Raw genomic sequence first — 21443 nt, forward strand, 5'->3', positions numbered from 1 at the left:
ACTTAGCATGCCTAAACTTATCACACCTAAACTTATCACGCCTAAACTTATCACGCCTAAACTGGCTTTTCACCAGCATGGTGCAATGGTTATCATGCCTAAAGTCTTTTAGGCGTGCTAACTGGGTTAGCACCGCTTTGTGAATCGAGCCCCAGGCGTGATAACCATTGCACCACGCTGGTGAAAAGCCAGTTTAGGTGTGATAAGTTTAGGTGTGATAAGTTTAGGCATGATAACTTTAGGTGTGATAAGTTTAGGCATGCTAAGTTTAAGCGCCAACTGCGTTAGCACCGCAGTGCACAGCTGATCAAAGGTTTTACGCTAGCAAAGACTGGTGCACTTTGTATAAAGTTTAATGATTCACAAAGCGGTGCTAACAGTTAGCACGCTGGTGAAAAGCCCTTTATCACACCTAAACTCAGTTTAGGCATGATAAGTTTAGGTGTGATAAGTTTAGGTGTGATAAGTTTAGGCATGATAAGTTTAGGTGTGATAAGTTTAGGCATGATAAGTTTAAGCACCAACTGCGTTAGCACCGCAGTGCACAGCTGATCAACGGTGCGTTGCGCTTGCGCGCGGGAGCTTCACGCGAGTTTCTTCACATCACGCCTAAACAAAGTTTAGGCGTAATAAAGGGCTTTTCACAGGCGTGCAAAGTGTTTGCACCGCTTTGTGAATCAGGCCCAAAGTGTGTGGTCACAGTGCTGGTGTAAAGTCAGAGTGATGGTGTAATGTGTAAGGTTACAGTTCTGGTATAATGTGTGAGGTGACAGTTCTGGTGTAATACATAAGGTCACGGTACTAGTGTATGGTGTTAAGTTACAGGAGTAACACTCCAGGGGCTCGATTCACAAAGCGGTGCAAAGTGTTAGCACCATGGTGAAAAGGCCCTTATCACGCCTAAAGTCACTTTAGGCATGATAAGAAGAAACTCGCGCGAAGTTGCCGCGCGTACACGCGTACGCGCGTAAGTGCGCGCGCAACACCCGCCGCTTCGCGCGAAGCTCCCATTAAGCCCTATGGGACTTTGCGCGCGCTCTTACGCGCGTACGCGCGAACGCGCTTACGCGCGGTAACTTCGCGCGAAGAGCAGGAAAAATCGGTGATAACTCAGTGGTGAAAAGGTCATCACGCCTAAAGTCTTTTAGGCGTGATAACTGGGTTATCACCGCTTTGTGAATCGAGGCCCTGGTGTTATGTGTGTAGTCACACTCCTGGTGTTATGTGTGTAGTCACACTCCTGGGGCTCGATTCACAAAGCGGTGCAAAGTGTTAGCACCGTGGTGAAAAGGCCCTTATCACGCCTAAAGTCACTTTAGGCATGATAAGAAGAAACTCGCGCGAAGTTGCCGCGCGTACGCGCGTAAGTGCGCGCGCAACACCCGACGCTTCGCGCGAAGCTCCCATTAAGCCCTATGGGACTTTGCGCACGCACTCACGCGCGTACGCGCGGTAACTTCGCGCGAAGAGCAGGAAAAATCGGTGATAACTCAGTGGTGAAAAGGTCATCACGCCTAAAGTCTTTTAGGCGTGATAACTGGGTTATCACCGCTTTGTGAATCGAGGCCCTGGTGTTATGTGTGTAGTCACACTCCTGGGGCTCGATTCACAAAGCGGTGATAACTCAGTTATCACGCCTAAAAGACTTTAGGCGTGATAACCTTTGCACCAGCAAAGTTATCACCGCTTTGTGCTCTAACTCGCGCGAAGTTTCCGCGCGCAAAGTCCCATAGGGCTTAATAGGAGCTTCGCGCGAGTTTCTTCTTATCATGCCTAAACTGAGTTTAGGCGTGATAAAGGGGTTTTCACAGGCGTGCAAAGTGTTTGCACCGCTTTGTGAATCAAGCCCCTGGTGTTATGTGTGTAGTCACACTCCTGGGGCTCGATTCACAAAGCGGTGATAACCCAGTTAAAGACTTTAGGGGCTCGATTCACCAAGCGGTGCAAAGTGTTAGCACCATGGTGAAAAGGCCCTTATCACGCCTAAAGTCACTTTAGGCATGATAAGAAGAAACTCGCGCGAAGTTGCCGCACGTACGCGCGTAAGTGCGCGCGCAACACCCGACGCTTCGCGCGAAGCTCCCATTAAGCCCTATGGGACTTTGCGCGCGCACTCACGCGCTTACGCGCGGTAACTTCGCGCGAAGAGCAGGAAAAATCGGTGATAACTCAGTGGTGAAAAGGTCATCACGCCTAAAGTCTTTTAGGCGTGATAACTGGGTTATCACCGCTTTGTGAATCGAGGCCATGGCGTGATAACCATTTTTATCATGCCTAAACTTAGTTTAGGTATGATAAGTTTAGGCATGATAAGTTTAGGTGTGATAAGTTTAGGCATGCTAAGTTTAGATAAGTTTATTACGCGTGCAAAGTCCCGCACGCAAAGCAGCTCCATTAAACTCTATGCAAAGTGCACCAGACTTTGCTAGCGCAAAACTTTTGATCAGCTGTGCACTGCGGTGCTAAGCCAGTTGGTGCTTAAACTTATCACGCCTAAAAAACTTATCACACCTAAACTTATCACACCTAAACTTATCATGCCTAAACAGAGTTTAGGCGTGATAAAGGGCTTTTCACCACGGTGCTAACTGTTAGCACCGCTTTGTGAATCAGGCCCAAAGTGTGTGGTCACAGTGCTGGTGTAATGTGTGGAGTTATAGCACTAGTACTATACGTGTGGTAATGATGCACAATGCTCAGTTGATTTGTCTTTGTATTAAAATGTTAGTAAAACACTATCACATAGGAAACAGGTGAAGATGCATGTTCTATATCGGTATTAATGCCACATTCACCTACACAAAATTGTAAATAAAGTGTCCTATATAATTCACAGAAACCATGTTGGCATGAAAACTAACAGAAAAGGGAACTGGGATTTGGTCTACTTGTAAAACTATAAAAAAAAGAAATATGGTAGTGAACTATATTCCTCATATATAAGAAAAAGGGAACTACGCTTTATGACGTGAAAAAAGCCAGCAACAAAGCCAAAAGAATCAGTTCTTAAAAAACGTTAAAGTGGAACTGTAGTCAGATTTTTCCGTGCTCCTACACACTAGCCACACCACAAAAACTTCTAGGGAGAAACCATTATTTAGGGCCCGTTTCCACCAGCCACCATGCGCGGCTGCGAGACGCACGGCGACGCTTCCGGGTCTGCAATTACGCAGACAAGTCCCAAAAGCTGTGCCATGCATGGCTATGGGATTTGCTGCCGCCCGCACGAAAAAATGCTGCAATGTCAGCCAAATCGCAATGGCAAGAGATTTGATGGTGGCAGCATTATCTCCTATGGCAGAGTTTCCCTGTGCGATTTGCTTCCCGGGGAAATTCTGCGGATTTGGCCCGATTCCCCAAGCAGTGGAAGCGGGCCCTCAATAAAAAGCTGATGAAGGGTAAGGGTGTGTACACGCCTAATTTTGGTTGGCCATTGATTGACCAGTTTTACTACTTCATGTAGTATGAGGGCCAGCAGATTTTCAATACTACGAACAGGAAAGATACAGGTAATAGCATTTACAGAATATTTGGTAAGGAAGATGGTTGCCCCATGACATAAGGCCTCTTTCACATCTATCATCAACACGTGCAGGAGCCGTTTCCTGCACGCGTTGTATGCCCTGCGCCGTGTCGTCGGGAATTAGCGGTGCGATGCAATCAGCGGCGGTAGCTATTAATTGAATACGACGGAAAACGCCAGCTCCCGGCGGATCGACGCTCCTGGGTGCATCCAACCGCAACGCCCCGAACCGCAGCGTCGGGTGTGAAAGGTAAAATGAAAGTCCATAGACTTTCATTTTACCTTTCACACACTTTCATTTTACCTTGGTTAATGCAAAGAATTGCCTTTGCGTTGAAATGCACGAAAAGGGTTCTGGTGTGAAAGAGCCCTGAATAACATACTCTGCAGCTCTACAGCCAAGTGAGAGGACACTGCAATAGTAAACAAATGGAAAAAAAATTCACCACAGCTGGTAGCTGCTCACCTAAATTATGCTTGGCACCGAAGATATGGGGGTGGGGGGTGTTACCCTGTAAAGGAATCAGACAGTCGACTCCTGCAAAGAGCTTAATTTAAAACGGAATTGCCACCATAAAAGTCAAATTTCAACAACAGCTGGTCTAAGTGTATTAAGTGACAAAGATGCTAATCCTGCATTCAGAACTTTCAAAACGTTTTCTGCTGTTATGATTTGGAGTTATCACATACTTTAGGAGCACTGGCCCTTTAGTAGTCAGTGCCAAACAGTTGCATGCTAGAGGTTCTTTTTATCTATAATATATTCCTCCTCTTCCATTTATTTCCCTGCCTAGCTGCTTATCTGAAACAATCCCCTGCTCACTTGTGCTTACAAGCAAGGCTGAGGTGACTCAGCGATTGGAGGAGAAAAGTAAAAGAAAAAAGTAAAGGGCAGAAATGACATCAGGATTTAGCCTAAACTGTGGTCAAAAGACATGGTTCCCACCAGGAACAGAATTCTCTTCATTTGCTATATAACATTCACTGAAATCAAAACGTGGACCGTACAATACATGTGTTATATAAGTAGATCAAGTATTTATCTACTTATATATGTGTTTTTTTCCCTGGCATAGTATGGCTAATCCTCCTGCTTCAAGGACACTGTCCCACACAAAGATTAATACTGGCTATAATACGAACTATACACTTCCATCGGCAGCTGTTGCTTATATTATCCAGTAGAGATGCCATCAACTATGCCATATTAGCAGCACTTGTTGCTGCATAGACTTGTACTGAAGCCAGCCACAAACTTCTGCTGCAAAGCTGTTGGTGTGGCATACAGCAGGCCTTAAAGCAAGCCTGAAGTGAGAAATAAAACCTATATAGAGGGAATGATCTTGATCCCATAGAGCCTTCTCTATCATCTCTCTGTGCCCTCGCTGCACCGCTGTTCCCTCGCATTCCAACTGCAGGTCGAATACCTCTTCAGGACTCCTCAGAAAGGCTTCAGGACAGGAGTACTTGCATCCTCAAGTTCTACTGAAGACTGATAGATCCGTTCTGCTCATGTGAGTCTAGGCTTGTGCATGCGCAGTATGGTTGCGCCCCGGCCTTTCGAGGAGTCTTAACAGTGCACAACGGTGCATCGGGGGACAACGATGAAAGAATGTTTTTTACTACACTACACTACTTGCTTTAAAGCTTGCCAGTTGCATACAGTTTGATCATTCTATATACTGATAGGTTCAAGTGTAACAAAAATGTTGCCTTCAATGATAAAAAAAAAATGTTACATTGATTTTTCTCATCAGAATAATGCCCAAGCAGGGATGCTCATCCGGATCCGGGTACCCGGGTATCCGACCATTTTTCCGCTATCCGGGTCGGATCCGGATCTGGATACCTGGGCTACTATCCGGATAGCACTATCCGGATAGCTAGCTGCATAATCCGGATACCCGCGGGTATCCGTCCAGATATCCGGATTCGGATAGTGTAACTAGTAAGGAGATGATTTCATTCAGCCAATCAGAGGGCTCCCAGCAGAAGCCCTAGCAACCAATCACAGAGGGGAACCCTGGCCAGCCCCCCTGTATAGCAAGGAGGGCTGGCATGATGAGACAGATCGTCCTTGCTTGTGTGGCTGGCTGGTCACTGACAGACTTGCTCCAGTGCTGGTTTAGCAAGTGCTGTATACAGTGATAAACCTAAAGCTGTTAGTGCTAAACACCTTCACTACACTATTGTTCTATTGTGTTTTTAGCTAGCTAGCTTGTAATTGTTTGCTTTCATTCACTCAGTTAGGTCCTGTCTGTGTCTGTGTCGGCCAGCAGGACAGTATAGGGAATAGAGGGTTACTGTGTTATTGTATTGTAGTTAGTACTGCAGTTAGTTGTTATGGCGGCGGCCTTTTGGGTACACACGGTGCGTTCCCGCACTCGATTTCCTGCTCAATTCCCGTCGACTCGATTATTTCCGAAATGTCCGATTTGCGTTTCGATGGATCGTTAGGTCGATTTGCATGTAAAGTATGCCAAATCGACCTAACGATCCATCGAAACGCAAATCGGACATGTCGGAAATAATCGAGTCGACAGGAATCGAGCGGGAAATCGAGTGCAGGAACGCACCGCGTGTACCCGCCAGGCCGCCACCATAGCACAGTGTGCACTGTCTGTCCTCTACTCTGCGGTCTGTCACTCCGTGCTGATTTGATGTAAAGTCCAACCCCGATTTTATTAAAGTAAGAGTACCCCACATCATCTGGTGACATCATCACGTATAAGTTGTACTATGTCTGCTGGCACCGGCAGCTGGGGGAGGGGCAGCAAGGGCAAGAGGACAGAGAGCAACATTACAGCCACCCTCAGAAGGTCTGCCGTGTCAGTGTCGACCCCAGCGGGCAGCCTACCCTCAGTCAGCGAGCTTTTTGCTCCAGGCGCCGCGATTGAACTCAGGGCTGTTAGCCGCAAGGAGTTTGAGGAAGATGTTCTGGGTTTTGAGGAGGGGGGGTATGATGTTGATGATGGGATGAAGGACCGTGACTACCATCCACAGGATGGGGATGTCAGCTCTGACTCTGAGGAGGAGGATGCGTCAGTGGGTTTGGCACATAGGATCAGCATTGCAGACAGTGGCTGTGGAATGCAGGACCCACCACATCCTTCTGCCGCTACCACCAGCCGCACCACTCAACCCCCAACCGCCACAGGGAGAAAAGCCGCAGCATCCCATTCAGGCCGCAGGAGAATCTTCACCTCCCCAATCTGGCCGCCACGGTGCCACAGGCCACTGCTGCTGATACCGCCACCTATATTCAACCCAAAACACAATTGCGGTGTCATTTTTTTGGAGTCTGGGCTGAAAACTGTCATGTCCCAGTTGTGCGATTGGACTTTGGACACAATGTGGGCTGCACGACTGCTGTCTGGAACCTAGTCCTGATGTTAACTGACAGCTTTTTTTTTTTTTTCCATTTTATGTCCACCAAATAATTAATTAGTATTTCCCTTTTAAAAAACATGATGCTAAATGCATCATTTACCCTAAAAACCATTTTAAAGCTATTTAAAGGGCACTTCCGGGTTTTCTATCCGGATACCCGAATAGGTCGGGTACCCGCGGGTAATTTGGTCGGATATCTGGATCGGATCCGGATATCCGCAAGGTCGGATCCGGATACCCGGATCCGGATATCTGGGTACCCGGATCCGGGCGGGTAATAAAAAGCACTACCCGAGCATCCCTGTGCCCAAACAGGATGGAAAAAAATCCTAATTTATCTGTCCAGGCTGATTTGCTAACTTGATCATTTGGAAGAGTGCATTGTTTAATGACCAACTTGTTATGACTTGTACTGCCCATCTCCCACCTTCTTTTAGCTTACCAAAAGGACTAGAAGGGGGTCCCAAATCTACTCCATTGCCTAGGACCCCATCACATCTTTATCCATCTGTGGGTGCCTGATGCGGCAAATAGCCAGTCAGATACTACATAGGAATTAATGGTTGTAGCCTATCGGCTACAAGTAGCGGTAGTTTGGGTACCAGGGGTTAGGACTAGGAGCTTTGTTTTAGACACATACAGGGGGAGGGGGAGTGTTAGGCATTAGGTGACGGGGTCCTTTTTAGGCACTTACAATAGGGGGTAGGCATTAACAAACACAAACAAACACAGAACATTTATATTGCGCTTTTCTCCTGACGGACTCAAAGTGCCAGAGCTGCAGTGCTCTATAGGCAGTAGCAGTGTTAGGGAGACTTGCCCAAGGTCTTCGACTGAATAGGTGCTGGCTTACTGAACAGGCAGAGCCGAGATTGAAACTCTGGTCTCCCATGTCAGAGGCAGAGCCCTTACCAATGACACTATCCTGCCACGTGTGTGTGTGTGTGTGTGTGTGTGTGCGTGCGTGCGTGCGTGCGCGTGTGTGTGTGTCTTTTAAGGAATAAAGGGGGGGGGGGGGTTTCATGTTGGAATAGGTGCCAGGTAGTGCATAGTACAATATCAGTAATTGAAACTAACAATATTTAATTAGTAGCGCCATCACCTGCCATCCAACTCAAATGGTGGCACTGCAATACTTACTGTTTCTTAACAGTGCATGAAATCACTCCAGGATTGATAACAACCACACTGAAAATTATCAGTACTAAAAGTATACACACAGTGCTGGTTATTATTAGCAGTATTATCACTATTGAAAGAACACACACAAACAATTGTAGTTAACTCTTTGTTAAAATGTTTTCTTTACCAGTAATTATGTTAGTGAGTTATTCACAAAGCAGTAACAGAAGTTATCACAAGTAAATATGTGGGGTCTTAAGATACTGAACCAGAACCTGAACTATTCCGCACTTGCTCCATCCAATCGTTTTCCTGATGTGGCCCCTCGCCCCGCCTGCCACAGGCCTGAAATCTGTACACACTTATAAATAAACAATGAATATGTTTCTGGCCTAGAGCATAACACAAAAGTCTGGCAGTAATTAATGTCCCCAAGGTCACTAAACTATATCCTGCCTCCTCTTTCCAGTCAGGAGGGGTAACATAAACTATGTAGGTGGGAGGCCCAAAATAACCCTTTCATCACACAGTGCCAGAAGGTTTCAGCAGCAGGACTGCTGTCACTGCTGCTGACACATAATGAGACTTGTAGTTCCACAGCAGCTGATGAGACACTGCTTCTGTGGACAGCTGCTTGCAGACACAATTTCACTTCCTCTCCTTTTGTATAAAAGTGGCCAGTAATGTGGAGATGTAAAACCCAGCTGGGCGTAGGGAGGGGAGACCCCTGGGGTTAGCTTCTATTCTTTGCATTCATCTCCATAAGGAAACGTTTCTATGCTCTGAAACAGCGTGGGAAGGGTGCAGCAGGGAAAAATCAATATTCAGTGTAAACCAAAATAAGCCTGTCCTTTCAAACATCTCTATGGGTGAACGCCCTAAAGACAAATGGACTACAAAGACCACAATGCACTACACGCACACTACAAGGCCAGCTTTATTAGCCTGCATTGCTAGGCCCAGGATTCTGCTGAAATGATAAATCAGCAACCCCACAAACGCTGTATCACATAGCAGATTAGAATACAGGCAGTAATACAGCAGACTGTGCACAGTACCCAAGACAGGACATATTTATTGATTATATACAGCAGGTACCTGAGTGCTTGTAAATCAATGTATATAATAGATAAGCCAGGGATTTACATTTACATGTATATTTCAGAGCAGATCAGCATTGATTCCAGCAAACAACGGTATAACAAACAAGAATATGAATACACACACATACACACAAACAAACACGTATATACCAGATACCAATCTGACTCTAATCATTTATCTGTAGCAGATCTGTGCGTTGTCATATGTAGGTTTAAGCTTTACTAATAGATATGTTGATGTTGTTCACATGCAATTCACAGCAGCTAACCAAATATCTTTTAATACATGCAAACATGCTTAGAAATGGACAATGTATCTGACAGTTCTATATAGAACACTTTGCTCTGAATGTACTGTATGCTGCTTGTATATACTATCTGTCTTCATTGAGGCCTTTTGTCTGTGTGTGCATATCATGGCCTTGTGCATCTGCACCATCCCTCCCCTTCTCTCCTCCTCAGGCTAGAAGGGTGGGTACCACTTGTCTCATAGCTCCATCAGATGCTCACAGTGTCCACTGTCCCTAGCAGCATCTTCAGAGAGGCCAAGCAAGAGTCTGGGGGAACACTCACCTCCTCTTGGACTGCGCACGCTGCGTCTATGGCTCTGGGCGGAGAGCGACTGGTACTGTGACCTGCTGTATGATGCTGTGACATCAACTCAGATGATGCTGCTCATTAAGGTTGCAGTTGCCGTAGTAACCAGGGATGTGATAGAGGGAGGGTGGGAAGATGGTTATTACAGAAATGATGGGATGTACCTTGAGACTGAGGCTTAACCCTTCGTAAGAGAGGGAGGAGACTAAGTATATCAGTTACACTGTAATCTGTAGTCACTCACCATGAAGCTGAGCATCATAGGCTGTTTAGTGAAAGATGTTCTGTGTGACAGCATCTGTATTCCAGGTCTTATATAAGTGCATGTGACACATGGGTGGCTGCTACCTCAAATGAATATCTGCTGTTTGAATGTTATTCTCTTTATGAGTGAAGGATGTAAACAGTCCTATATGTCCTACAGTAGTAAACATAAGCAGTTAGTATTCCCTGTCATTTACCTAATTGTGAAGCTGGGCAATGAGAAGTGGTGTCTAGCAAAACACACAAATGTCTCTTCACTTCATTTTTCAAAGTTACCTCCCCCCCCCCCCCCTCAAAAAAAAACAAAAAAAAAACAACAAAATAAAAAAAAAAACAAGATTGTGTTGCTGTCAATACTGCACTTTAAAGGCTTTGTTAATATTAATAGTCATAGCAGCTTCCCAGAAAGAAAAGAAACAAGGGGTACATAGTGATACAGACAATGATACATCAAATATGGACACTGGTACAAAATACAGAACTGTTGATTACAATAACAGATTTAACATGATGACTTAAATGTATAACAGAGTAAAAGCTATTAAATAAATAACATTCCAAGACACAATAGGGTGAGAACCCTGCTCTTGCGAGCATACAATCTAAATACAATGTTATATGGTGTCTTGCCCAATGACTCCTTACTGAACATGTGCTGGCTTACTTAACAGGAAGAGCTGAGATTTGAAAACCTCTCCTGTGTCAGAGGCAGAGCCAGTACACAATCCAGCCACCACTGTAAGCTGATATTGAAGGACTGAGCTCACCGTGAGTTAGACAGGCAGGTTGCACTGAAACCCTTCCATCATAGCTGCCCTTTCACGCTACTAAAACTACCAACCATTTCACAAAAAACAAAATCAGGTGCTATTGTTTTGGTAGAAATGTCCCAATTTTTGGCACCCATGGTACACATGAAGGCATGTTAGTAATGTGTGTTTATGGGAGGCAGAGTGTGCAATCCACTTGTAACCCCATGGAAAAAATCCTTCCACTTATTCACCAGGACAGAGTTCACCTTCACTCTTCCCTCACTTCTTGCTCCTATTTGGGGGAGAATAGGTTGCACATAAACCTTAGCCACTGTGGTGGCAATGCCTCCACGGCATCTGGTCTGTTGGGGGGGGGGGGGCACCCTTTGGGTATGATCTGTTTATACTATGTGCATTAAGTAATGTATGGGCTATGACCCATGACATGCAACGCATGCTGAACACATATAAAAACCCTCTACATTATTTCATAGCATAGTCAACACCTTCTCCATTAGGATACACACTATCAACGTGATCCGTTACAAAGCAGAGGTGTACAATTTTATGAGCAGTGCATTAACATGAGGTAAGGCGTGGACCTGTAAACAGGCCCTATACACATCAATTTTCTAATTCGATTCTCAACCAATTTGAAGACTCTGATTGAATCTGTTGGGAATCTATTGCCAACATATCCGATAGATCAAATTCCTGTTCAAGGATTTTCAATAGCTTTTCTGGTCAACCTTATTGGGAATTGTTGTGAAAAGAATTCGATCATTAACTGATCAGGTTCTAATCAGGGTGTGATCGATTGGATAGACACATTGGCTCATAGTCGATCCATGTATGGCTAGCTAAAGGGCCCATTTCCATTACAAGCGAATTGCTGCTGAACGGGAAAACCCAGCCTATTGAAATCAATAGCCTGCCATCTGATTCACATTGACATCAGAGAATGCATGCAAATCCCTATAGTTGTGCATGGCATGGCTAGAGTGATTCACATGCATTTTTCAGCCAGCATTGCTTCTCACAAGACCCACGCCGTGCAGAGTGGAACCAGGCCTTAGGGTCAAGTATAAAGTACTGATAATGGACTGGGGGGGGGGGGGTGATTAGGGGGGTTATGTGCAAACAACCTGTGCCTCTGCGGCTAAATGAGAACACCACCCCACCAACCAATAGCTCCACTGCTAAAGTGTTAAACGTAACCTGAGACGTGTATAATGGGGGTATTTATACTTACCTGGGGGTTCTCCAGTTCCATGAGGTGCGTGGGCTCCCTCGCAGTCCTTTCCAGCTGTTCAGTTGTTTTATAATTCCTCCCCCCCCCCTCTCGGCCAGCTGCGCTCTACTATGCATGCGTGGCCATACACACATCCCCCGTCGTGCTCCCGTGGCTGGAAGTGTTCTGCGCTCGTGCACGACTGCCCAGATTAACGGGTGGGGGGGGGGATCATAAGCCAATGGAGTGGCTGGAGAGGATGGCGAGGGAGCCCACGGACCTCATGGGGCTGGAGGAAGCTCCAAGTACCCCGATTACACACATCTCAGGTACACTTTAACTCATTGGGCTCAATTCACAAAAGGGTGCTAACTCAGTTAGCACGCCTAAAAGCTTTAGGCGTGCTAACTAGGGTGCTAAGCAGTTAGCATGCCCAAAACTTTTATTGATCGCTCGCAAAGTTTAGCGCTGTGCAGTGCGTGCGAAACGTCGCACCGGGTGCGACTATATCATTGCACCGGGTGCCCCTAAAATGGCACACCCGGTGCGCCCGAAACTGCGCACAGTGCGACGTTTCGGGCACACCCGGTACAACGGTTTAGGGGCACCTGGTGCGATGTTATAAGCGCTTAACTTTGCCTTTGCGCGTCCTACAGGGCTTTAGGCATGCTAAGGGGTTTTTAGGCGAGCTAACTAAATTAGCACCCTTTTGTGAATCAAGCCCATGGTAGTTCATCAGCATGCAAAATGTTAAAAAAGAAGCAAGGCCAATTCCAACAATAATTTGCAATACAAAAAATCTAATGCTGGCTTAACCCCTTAGTTGTATGGTCACCTTCACAGTTCATGCCTTTGACATCTGAGAAGGAAAGAGGCACAACTTGCCAAAGGATTGGGAGGTGTGGCAGCACTTGTTATGGGTGAGTTGTATGGTGACCACACTGACCACACTTATTGCAGGGGGCAGACTGAATGAATGGCAGCACTTGTTGTGCAGGGAAAGGTGATTTTGTTTAGGGTCCCCATGAATGGTAGGGCATCCCCCGCCTGCAGTCCTCCAGTAGCTACTGCTTCTCCCTCCCCCAATATGTAAAGTGACACATTAACAGGTTCTTGAATAGCATATTATCTTCTCTGGTGTCAGGCCTAGATAGTCTTCATATTCATTACAACCACCATTCTGACTCACTTCCTTCCTGGTCTCCTCATATACTGTGTATGTAATTCCTCACCCCAACAATGTGCCAGTATGCATATAGGGCAGGAAGGACCAAGGTGGCTGTGCTGCTATGGGTAAGAAGAGAAGAGTGACCTAATAATTGCCCTAGGTGAAGTAAGGGTGACATATGGCCATGTAGTTATGTGGTGGGTGCGAGGGCTTAACATGATGTGGTGACTACACTGCTTATGAGGGGGAGCAGGGTGAAATGATTGTCACACTGGTATTGAGAGAGTGTGAGATGGTGGATATATTAGATATGGTGTGGGAGAAGTGATTAACATGGTGTTTTTACATTGTTTTGGGGGATGCGGCAATGTATCATGGTAGGCAATCTATATAGTGGGGAGGCAGGTCCGGTAACTGCACTTGGGAAGGGTGACTTGGTGGCCAATGTTGTCATGGGTAAGAAGAGGGAATGGGAAAGGGGGAAGGATTTCAGAGGTCTATAGGTTGTCCCAAATTACATAAAAAATTGATTTTACTTTTTTATCTACTTTTTAGTATTGCTCACTTGCTATTCACTGAAACATTTTTTTTGTAGATAAGATGAAGAAAACTCATCCAATCAGAGTGCAGCTGAATACCCAGCACCTCTGTGAGGCCAATAACACCCATCCCCCCCCCCCCCCCCCCATGCAGCTGATCGATACTGATTTTGCTAGCGGCATGTTAGAGGCAAGTGCTCATTCAGAGTAGCTCCATCCTGTTTGAGTGTTTCCATGGTAACACAAGGATGGATTTTGGAAGTGTTAGGTTTGGAACGCTTCAATGTCATTCTGTATTCTTTACTACTACTGAATGCCGCACCACCCTCTTCTACAGCCTTTTTTATAAAAGCTGCATTAAAGGCCTGGTGCTGATTTAGGCCTATGGTAGCTAATACTGGTAGATAAGCCATTTGAATGTCCATATCATTAGAAAGCCAAAATAGTACCTACATGGCCAAACTGCCCAGTGGCATAACTAAGGAGCTTGGGGCCCCAGTGCGAGTTTTACATGGGGCCCCAGCACTCTATTAATGTGGAGCACCAAACCCTACCAAGGATAGCTGCAGTGTCAGAGAGGTGTACTTAGAGTAAGGAAACAGATTGTTACGGCTATCCGCCATGCAAAGCTCATATAGAGGTGTTTATAACCAGCATAGCATCAATGAAAAGCTAATAATATGGATGGAGGAGGGCTCCTAGGGGGCCTGTCTGGTCCAGGGGCCCTGGTGTGGTCGCAACCTCTGCCTCCCCTATTGCTACGCCACTGAAACTGCCACATTTGCTGCAAGCTTAGTGCAGCAGCACAGGTGAAAAGAAAGTCGGTTTCAAAGTTTTTTATTGGAAATTTTTCAAAAAGAATTTTAACAACATTTCAAATAAAATGTATTAAATAACATTTGTCAGGTTTATACATAAACAGTTTTTGTGAATAACATTTGTTGTGAGTTTAACACAATAGCTTATAACAGCAGTGACAGTCATCAAATTAGGATCAAGTAAGGATTTTTGAACAAAATTATTAGTTAGAGTTTATACACAGAGTTTTCCGTATTGTTTTCAAAATTCCGGATTTCCGTATATTTTAGCGGAGATTTATAGGAACAAAGCGGAAATCCATATAAAATTGCGGAAGTGTAGTCAATGCACTGAATGCACCTAAGGATGCGGAAAACCGCATAATTTGCGGAGATGGGGTAGATTTAAACAGTCAATGCGGAAAAAGTCACCTGAGAACTAAAATTTACACATTTGTGTATATTATGGTTGTCTTGGTATATCCAAGTCAAGTTGTAGCTTAAAGGTAAATATTGCTCCTTATAATGTGTTCATAGTTTTGTTAGATTTGACCAAGAATTCTGAACTGGGGGGGTCAACCTGGAAAATGGGAGGATTTAACCTCCCCACTGAGATTCCAGGGGCCCTCCCCTATTACTATATTCTTCAATTGTTAACTTAAAGTTGAGTTAGGGGACATGAGTTGCCTCTAGTTAAGATGTGTGTTGTGTAATATAATAATTATTAATAGTGAAGACAACCAAACTGCTGGTTATAAAACACTATATAGTGAGTTAAGCTATATCTAATCGCTAATCTAATACCTGATCTAATACAGCAGTACTAATTTCTATTACCTAACATCAGAAGTGTTAAGGGAAGTGTCAACCTGGAAAATGGGAGGACTAAACCTTCCCACTGAGATTCCAGGGACTCCTCCCTGTAATATATATAGCACAGTTGTCTAGAAAGACTTCAAATAATGTTGTCTTGGTATGGTCTGATCAAATATTGTATGTATCCAAGAAAAAACATAATTTATAATAATAAACCTAAAACTACAAACTACAGACTAATCTAACTAACTAACCAACTAATCTACATGATACATTCCCAATGTCTAGTTTTATCATATTTCCCTTCATAAGTGTTAAAACAGTATTGAAAGTACATCCTTCTCTAATGTCAAAGAACATATCCATGGGTGTCCTGTGTCTTATGGGTCCAATATATCAAGTGTTGACATATTTAGGCATTGACTGGGTGGAAATGAGAGTATAAGCATTTTTCTTACTAAAGGATCATGAGAATTGCTTTTTCATTTATAAGTCCAGCAATGTTGATTGTGTATATATTTTAGGCCACAGATCTGCCTTCCCCAGGAAAGGTTGGAGGTTACCATTTCTTATTGCCCAAGTTTTTTCAGCTATTAAATTGGAATCTACTGTTTTCAGAATATCTTCTATCTTAGGAATAATTGGGGATTTCCAATTAGCTGCTATGAGATTTTTAATGGCAATAAAAACATGATTCTAAATGAGTCTCTCCTGGGTTGGCAGATCCATGGTGCCTATATTTAACAAGGCCATACTGGGGGGAATAGTCTCAAGTGACATTGGTAGTTTTTTTAAGAAATCTTTCTACATCTTCCCATATTTTTTTAAGTTTTTAACATTTCCAAAATATATGGATCAAGGATCCTGATTGGTTACAACCTCTCCAACACAAAGGGGATGAGTTTGGATCAAATCTCGATATCCTCTCAGGGGTCATGTACCATTGCCAGAGGATTTTGATAAAACCTTCACTATGAGAAACACAGTGAGATTCTTTTCTTAAAGATCTATAAGCGGATTCCCAGTCTTCCTCTGTTATGTCAATTTCTAATTTGTCTTGCCAATTATGCAGTTGCCACCTTGGGGGATCTTTCGATAGTCCCAAAAGTGTTTTATATAAAATAGATGTGCCTTTTTTGTCTTTACCTTCTGGGCTAATAATTGTATTGATTATAGGGGGAAAAGGATAGGGTTAAAAGAGTGTTTGGTTAAATTTTTTTGAATTTTTTCATATATAGGTCTGTCAGATATAGGGATATGAAAGTTATTTACTAAGTCCTCAAAGGGTCTAATTTGAGAATCAACCAGAAGATCCTCTATAGTCGTTAACCTCTTGACGACCAGCTAACGCCGATTGGCGTAAACTGGTCGTCTGCGGGTTACCATGGAAACGGCCGCTCGATCGAGCGGCCTTTCCATGTCAGTTCACGGAGGGTGTCTCCGTGAACAGCCGGAGAGCCGCCGATCGCAGCTCTCCGGCAAAATGTAAACAGGCGGGGAAGAAATCCCCGCTGTTTACATCATACGGCGCTGCTGCGCAGCAGCGCCGTAAGGCAGATCGGCGATCCCTGGCCTCTGATTGGCCGGGGATCGCCGGCATATGATAGGCTGAAGCCTATCCTTCAATGCGCAGGACGGAACTCCGTCCTGCGCATTACGGAGAGAGGGAGGGAGGGAGGTAAGGAGCGGGAGGGCAGAAATGGCTGCGGAGGGGGGCTTTGAGAAGCCCCCCCCCGCAAAACGCAGATGGCCGGCGGCGATCAGACCCCCCCAGCAGGACATCCCCCTAGTGGGGAAAAAAGGGGGGTAGTCTGATCGCCCTGCTGGACTCCTGATCGGTGCTGCGGGCTGTAGAGCCCACGCAGCACCGATCAGTGTAAAATCCACTGGTCGGCAAGTGGTTATCCCACACATCTGCCAGTGTTCCAAATCTATATTTTTGATTACATTCTGCAATGCTGACAGCTGTGTGGGTATTTCAACTGCTAGAACATCATCTCTACATGACTTCAACAGGTCCTTCCATACTTTGAAAGTATTAATTGTAACTGGGTTTTTAACATGTTGTTGAATTTTCCATGACATTCTAGATTCTAAGTAAGACCTGAGAGTACCCGAAGGAAGTTGTTCTTCTTCTATAGCAATCCACTGTTTAGTTTTATCGTTTGTCCAAAGGGGTCTGGATTGTTCAAGTACAGTGGCCTTATAATACTTCTCTATGTCAGGCACTCCCAGGCCTAAACTGTTAGTTTGAGTGGTAAGGATTTTATTAGAGAATCTAGACTTTTTATTCATTAAAATAAATTTGTTTAAAAGTTGTTGCAATGAGGTGAAAAATTTCTGGGGGATATTAATTGGGAGATTTCTAAATAAATATAGTAATTGTGGTAATAACATCATTTTAAATGCTGCTGACCTACCTAACCATGAAAATTCCAATTTTGCTAGAGAATCTAATTTAGATTTTAATTTAATTAACCAGGGGTCATAGTTTTCTCTATATAACTGTGCTATTGTTGGGGTTATGAGAATACCTAAATATTTAATAGATTTGTCTGTCCATGTATATTGGCAAGAATTTTTTAAAGCATTGATAGTGATTACTGGTACACAACAAGGAAGTATAACTGTTTTGGTTTGATTTAGTTTATAATATGAGACCTCCGAGAAAAGATCAAGCTCCGAACTGAAACTTGGCAAGGATATAGTGGGTTTCTGTAAATAGAGTAGGATATCATCCGCATAGAGTCCCAGTTTGGTATAGGATGCTCCTGTTTTTATTCCATGAATTTGCGGATTTTCTCTAATCTTTTGGGCCAGAGGTTCCAGGGATAATATAAATATTAGAGGAGAAAGGGGGCAGCCCTGCCTAGTACCATTACTAATTAAGAAATGAGAAATCAGTGAACCAGATGATAGTACTCTAGCAGAAGGTTGGGAGTACAAGGCCAGGATAGCTTTAAACAAAAAACCAGAGATACCTAATCTATTCAACACCTTAGCCATATATGTCCAATTAACTCTGTCGAACGCCTTCTCAGCGTCCAAAGAGACAAAGAGAGTAGGCGTCCAACAGAGCTTGATCCTATGCGACAGAGCCAACACTTTCCTTGTTCCATCACTTGTGGTCCTCTTTTTAATAAATCCCACTTGATCTTGATGGATCAATTGGGGTATTAGTGGGGCTAACCTTTTTGCAATAATTCTAGCATATATTTTTATGTCTGAATTCAGCAAGGATATTGGTCTATAATTTCCAGGATCTGCCAAATCCTTACCCTCTTTTGGGATGGTAGTTATGATAGCTGATAATGCTTCTTTGGGGAAGGCACCAAGAGCTGCAACTTCATTGAACATCTCAGTTAATGGTTTTATCAATATAGAGCTGAATTTCTTATAATACTCATTTACAAATCCATCCGCTCCTGGTGCCTTATCCTTCTTTAAATCTCTAATGGCCTCCTCTATTTCTTGCTGACGAAAGGGTACATCTATTTGTTTTTGCTCGAATTCAGACTGAGCTGCTCAGAGGGAAGTGACTATGTACGCCGTATAATGCTGCAGAAGATGTCAGTGCTATATAAATGCATAATAATAATATGGTAGGGCATTAGACTATGACTATGGTAGGATTAGATTGTGAGCTCCTCTGAGGACAGTCAGTGACATGACTATGTACTGTGTAAAGTGCTGCAGAAGATGTCACTGCTATATAAATACATAATAATAATAATATGGTAGGACATTAGACTAGGACTATGGTAGGATTAGAGTGTGAGCTCCTCTGAGGACAGTCAGTGACATGACTATGTACTCTGTAAAGTGCTGCAGAAGATGTCAGTACTATATAAATACACAATAATAATATGGTAGGAGATTACATTATGACTATGGCAGAGATTAGAAAGTGAGCTCATCAGAGGGCAGTCAGTGACATGACTATGTACTTTGTAAAGTGGTGTGAGTGATGGATGCGACAAAACCCATGGCGCTGTTCCCCCAAGTGTATACTTTAAATGGGCCCCCATGTGTGTATTTATACATTACCTGTCCTGTGTCGTTTACCAGACGGTACCCATCCACCTTCAGCTTCTTCCTGTTCCATTTGTGGCCTCACATGCCACCAGCATATAGTGTGTGACTCATGTGTGATGTCACGCGTGCTAAATGCCAGTGGCGTGTGAAGTGCAAATGGAGGAGCGGATGACAGATGGGTACCGCACGACGGGCAACACAGGACAGGTTATGTATAAATACACACTGGGGGGGGGCACATTTATACACTAGGGGGTTGCGGCGGATGCAGCAGAAGCTGGGGACTCGACTGATTCCCAAGAGATGTCATGCTAAAATCGATGGGGTCTGAGCTGTATGGGCCCCTGCAGATCTCTCTCTAATCAGATTGGATTAGAGAGAGATTTGTCTCTTGGTGAAATCTGCCCATCATCGCTAGATGTATGGCTGCCTTTACTCTAGCATGGCAGCATTAGGACACTGCAGTGTCATTTCTGTAAGTCCAGGTCCTTATCAGTTCTAGGAGTGAAGGGGGGTAGGGGGAAGTACAGAAGCCTTTACAGCCTGTTTCCCTGACTTCCAGAGTACAGGTTCAGGATGGAGGATGGGGCGCAGGGCTGCGTTCTCTCTCATACTCACACACCACATATACCTTTCACCTTCCCCGTTAGAATTCCATGCTCCATCAGCCAGCCATGCGTGACTGGGCGGCTTCCTGGAGGAGCAGCTGGATGACATCACTGACAGAAATCAGTGAAGAAGAGTTAAAAAAAAAAAAAAAAACTTGCAGACCAGCTGAGCGCCCTTACTGGTGTGCTAGGAACTGTCTACCGATCTTACTAATCTAAACTATGTATGACTCCTTATCAGGTGCAGTCTGGGAGAAAACGCGGAAAAGCCGCCGCGTGCGCTCAGAGTAAGGCGGCTGTTTCCGCGTCCAACGCGGCGGTCTGCACCTGCTAGTATGGCCGAACGCGGAGAAACCGCCGCATGCCTTGATAGCGGTGCGGCGGTTTCCGCGTCCAGCGCGGCGGGTGGTACGCAAGACATGTCTGGTGTGGCTGGGACTGATAGTCCACACAGGTTCAGAAGGGCGCGCGCGCGTTGAGAGGCAGAACTTTTATGACAGCCAGAAGGGAGTCAGCTGACCAAGCCGGTCAGCTGACGATTGTACCAGTTCCCATTGGTCCAGCACTTAGGGGAGGCGCTGGAGAGCGCTGGGCATATATACTGGGTGCTGGTCATTCTCTGGTTGTCTGCCGTTGCGATCACTACGTGGAAGCACTCAGACCTTATTGTCAGAATCTGTGTTATCATTCTGTTATACTTCAGACTAGTTCCAGGGTGTTGATGATCAAGGACCTCACACCCAAAGATTAGGAATCTGTGTTATCATTCTGTTATACCTCAGACTAGTTCCAGGGTGTTGATGATCAAGGACCTCACACCAAAGATTAGGAATCTGTGTTATCATTCTGTTATACCTCAGACTAGTTCCAGGGTGTTGATGATCAAGGACCTCACACCCAAAGATTAGGGACTTGTGTTACCATTCTGTTATACTTCAGAGGGTGTTGATGATCACGGAGCTCACACCCAAGACTAGGCATTGTTTATTATCTGTTATGACCTTCTGCTTTCCTGACCACTCTTCTGTTCACTGATTTGGTACTTCGCTATATCTGATACTCTGTTGCCAAACCCTGCTTGCCTTAGGATTACCGAATCAGCCTCCTGTCTTTGTACTTTGTATGTCCGTGTGTTGCCGACCTGGCTTGTCCGACCTTGAGAGCTATCTCCTCAGTTAAGAGATAGTTCACAGACCAGTCAGTGACATCCTCCTATTGGTGTCACTCACGCTCTGGTCCTTCCTCTCCCAGTCTGACTCCTCCCTGCGGGAGGTTCTCAGGCTGCTGAAAGGTACTCTTACTCTAGCAGTATTCCTTACTGCCTTGTACCTGTCCTCCTGATATTGTTCTCAAAGTATTACTGTTGCACCAAACACTCATATCTCTCAGGTGTCCAGAGGTTAGTAATATATCTGATTATTGGTGATACTGCAGATCGTCAATAATCAGGTATATATCTGTATTCTTGGTGATACTGCAGATCATCAATAATCAGACC

The 21443-nt window shown here is 44.7% G+C and overlaps 1 protein-coding gene across 1 annotated transcript in view; it reads right to left on the reverse strand.

Annotated features, from left to right (window-relative positions):
- The window catches only part of AKAP6 (A-kinase anchoring protein 6), a 357905-nt gene extending 348118 nt beyond the window's left edge, over positions 1-9787 (reverse strand). The window contains exon 1 of the mRNA XM_068253456.1: positions 9712-9787. The gene's annotated coding sequence lies outside the window, so the exon portion shown is untranslated. The remainder of the gene's footprint in view (positions 1-9711) is intronic.
- Positions 9788-21443: the final 11656 nt, after the last annotated feature.

This window comes from Hyperolius riggenbachi, chromosome 9 (assembly GCF_040937935.1).
Source record: "Hyperolius riggenbachi isolate aHypRig1 chromosome 9, aHypRig1.pri, whole genome shotgun sequence".
Classification (NCBI taxonomy): Eukaryota; Metazoa; Chordata; class Amphibia; order Anura; family Hyperoliidae; genus Hyperolius; species Hyperolius riggenbachi.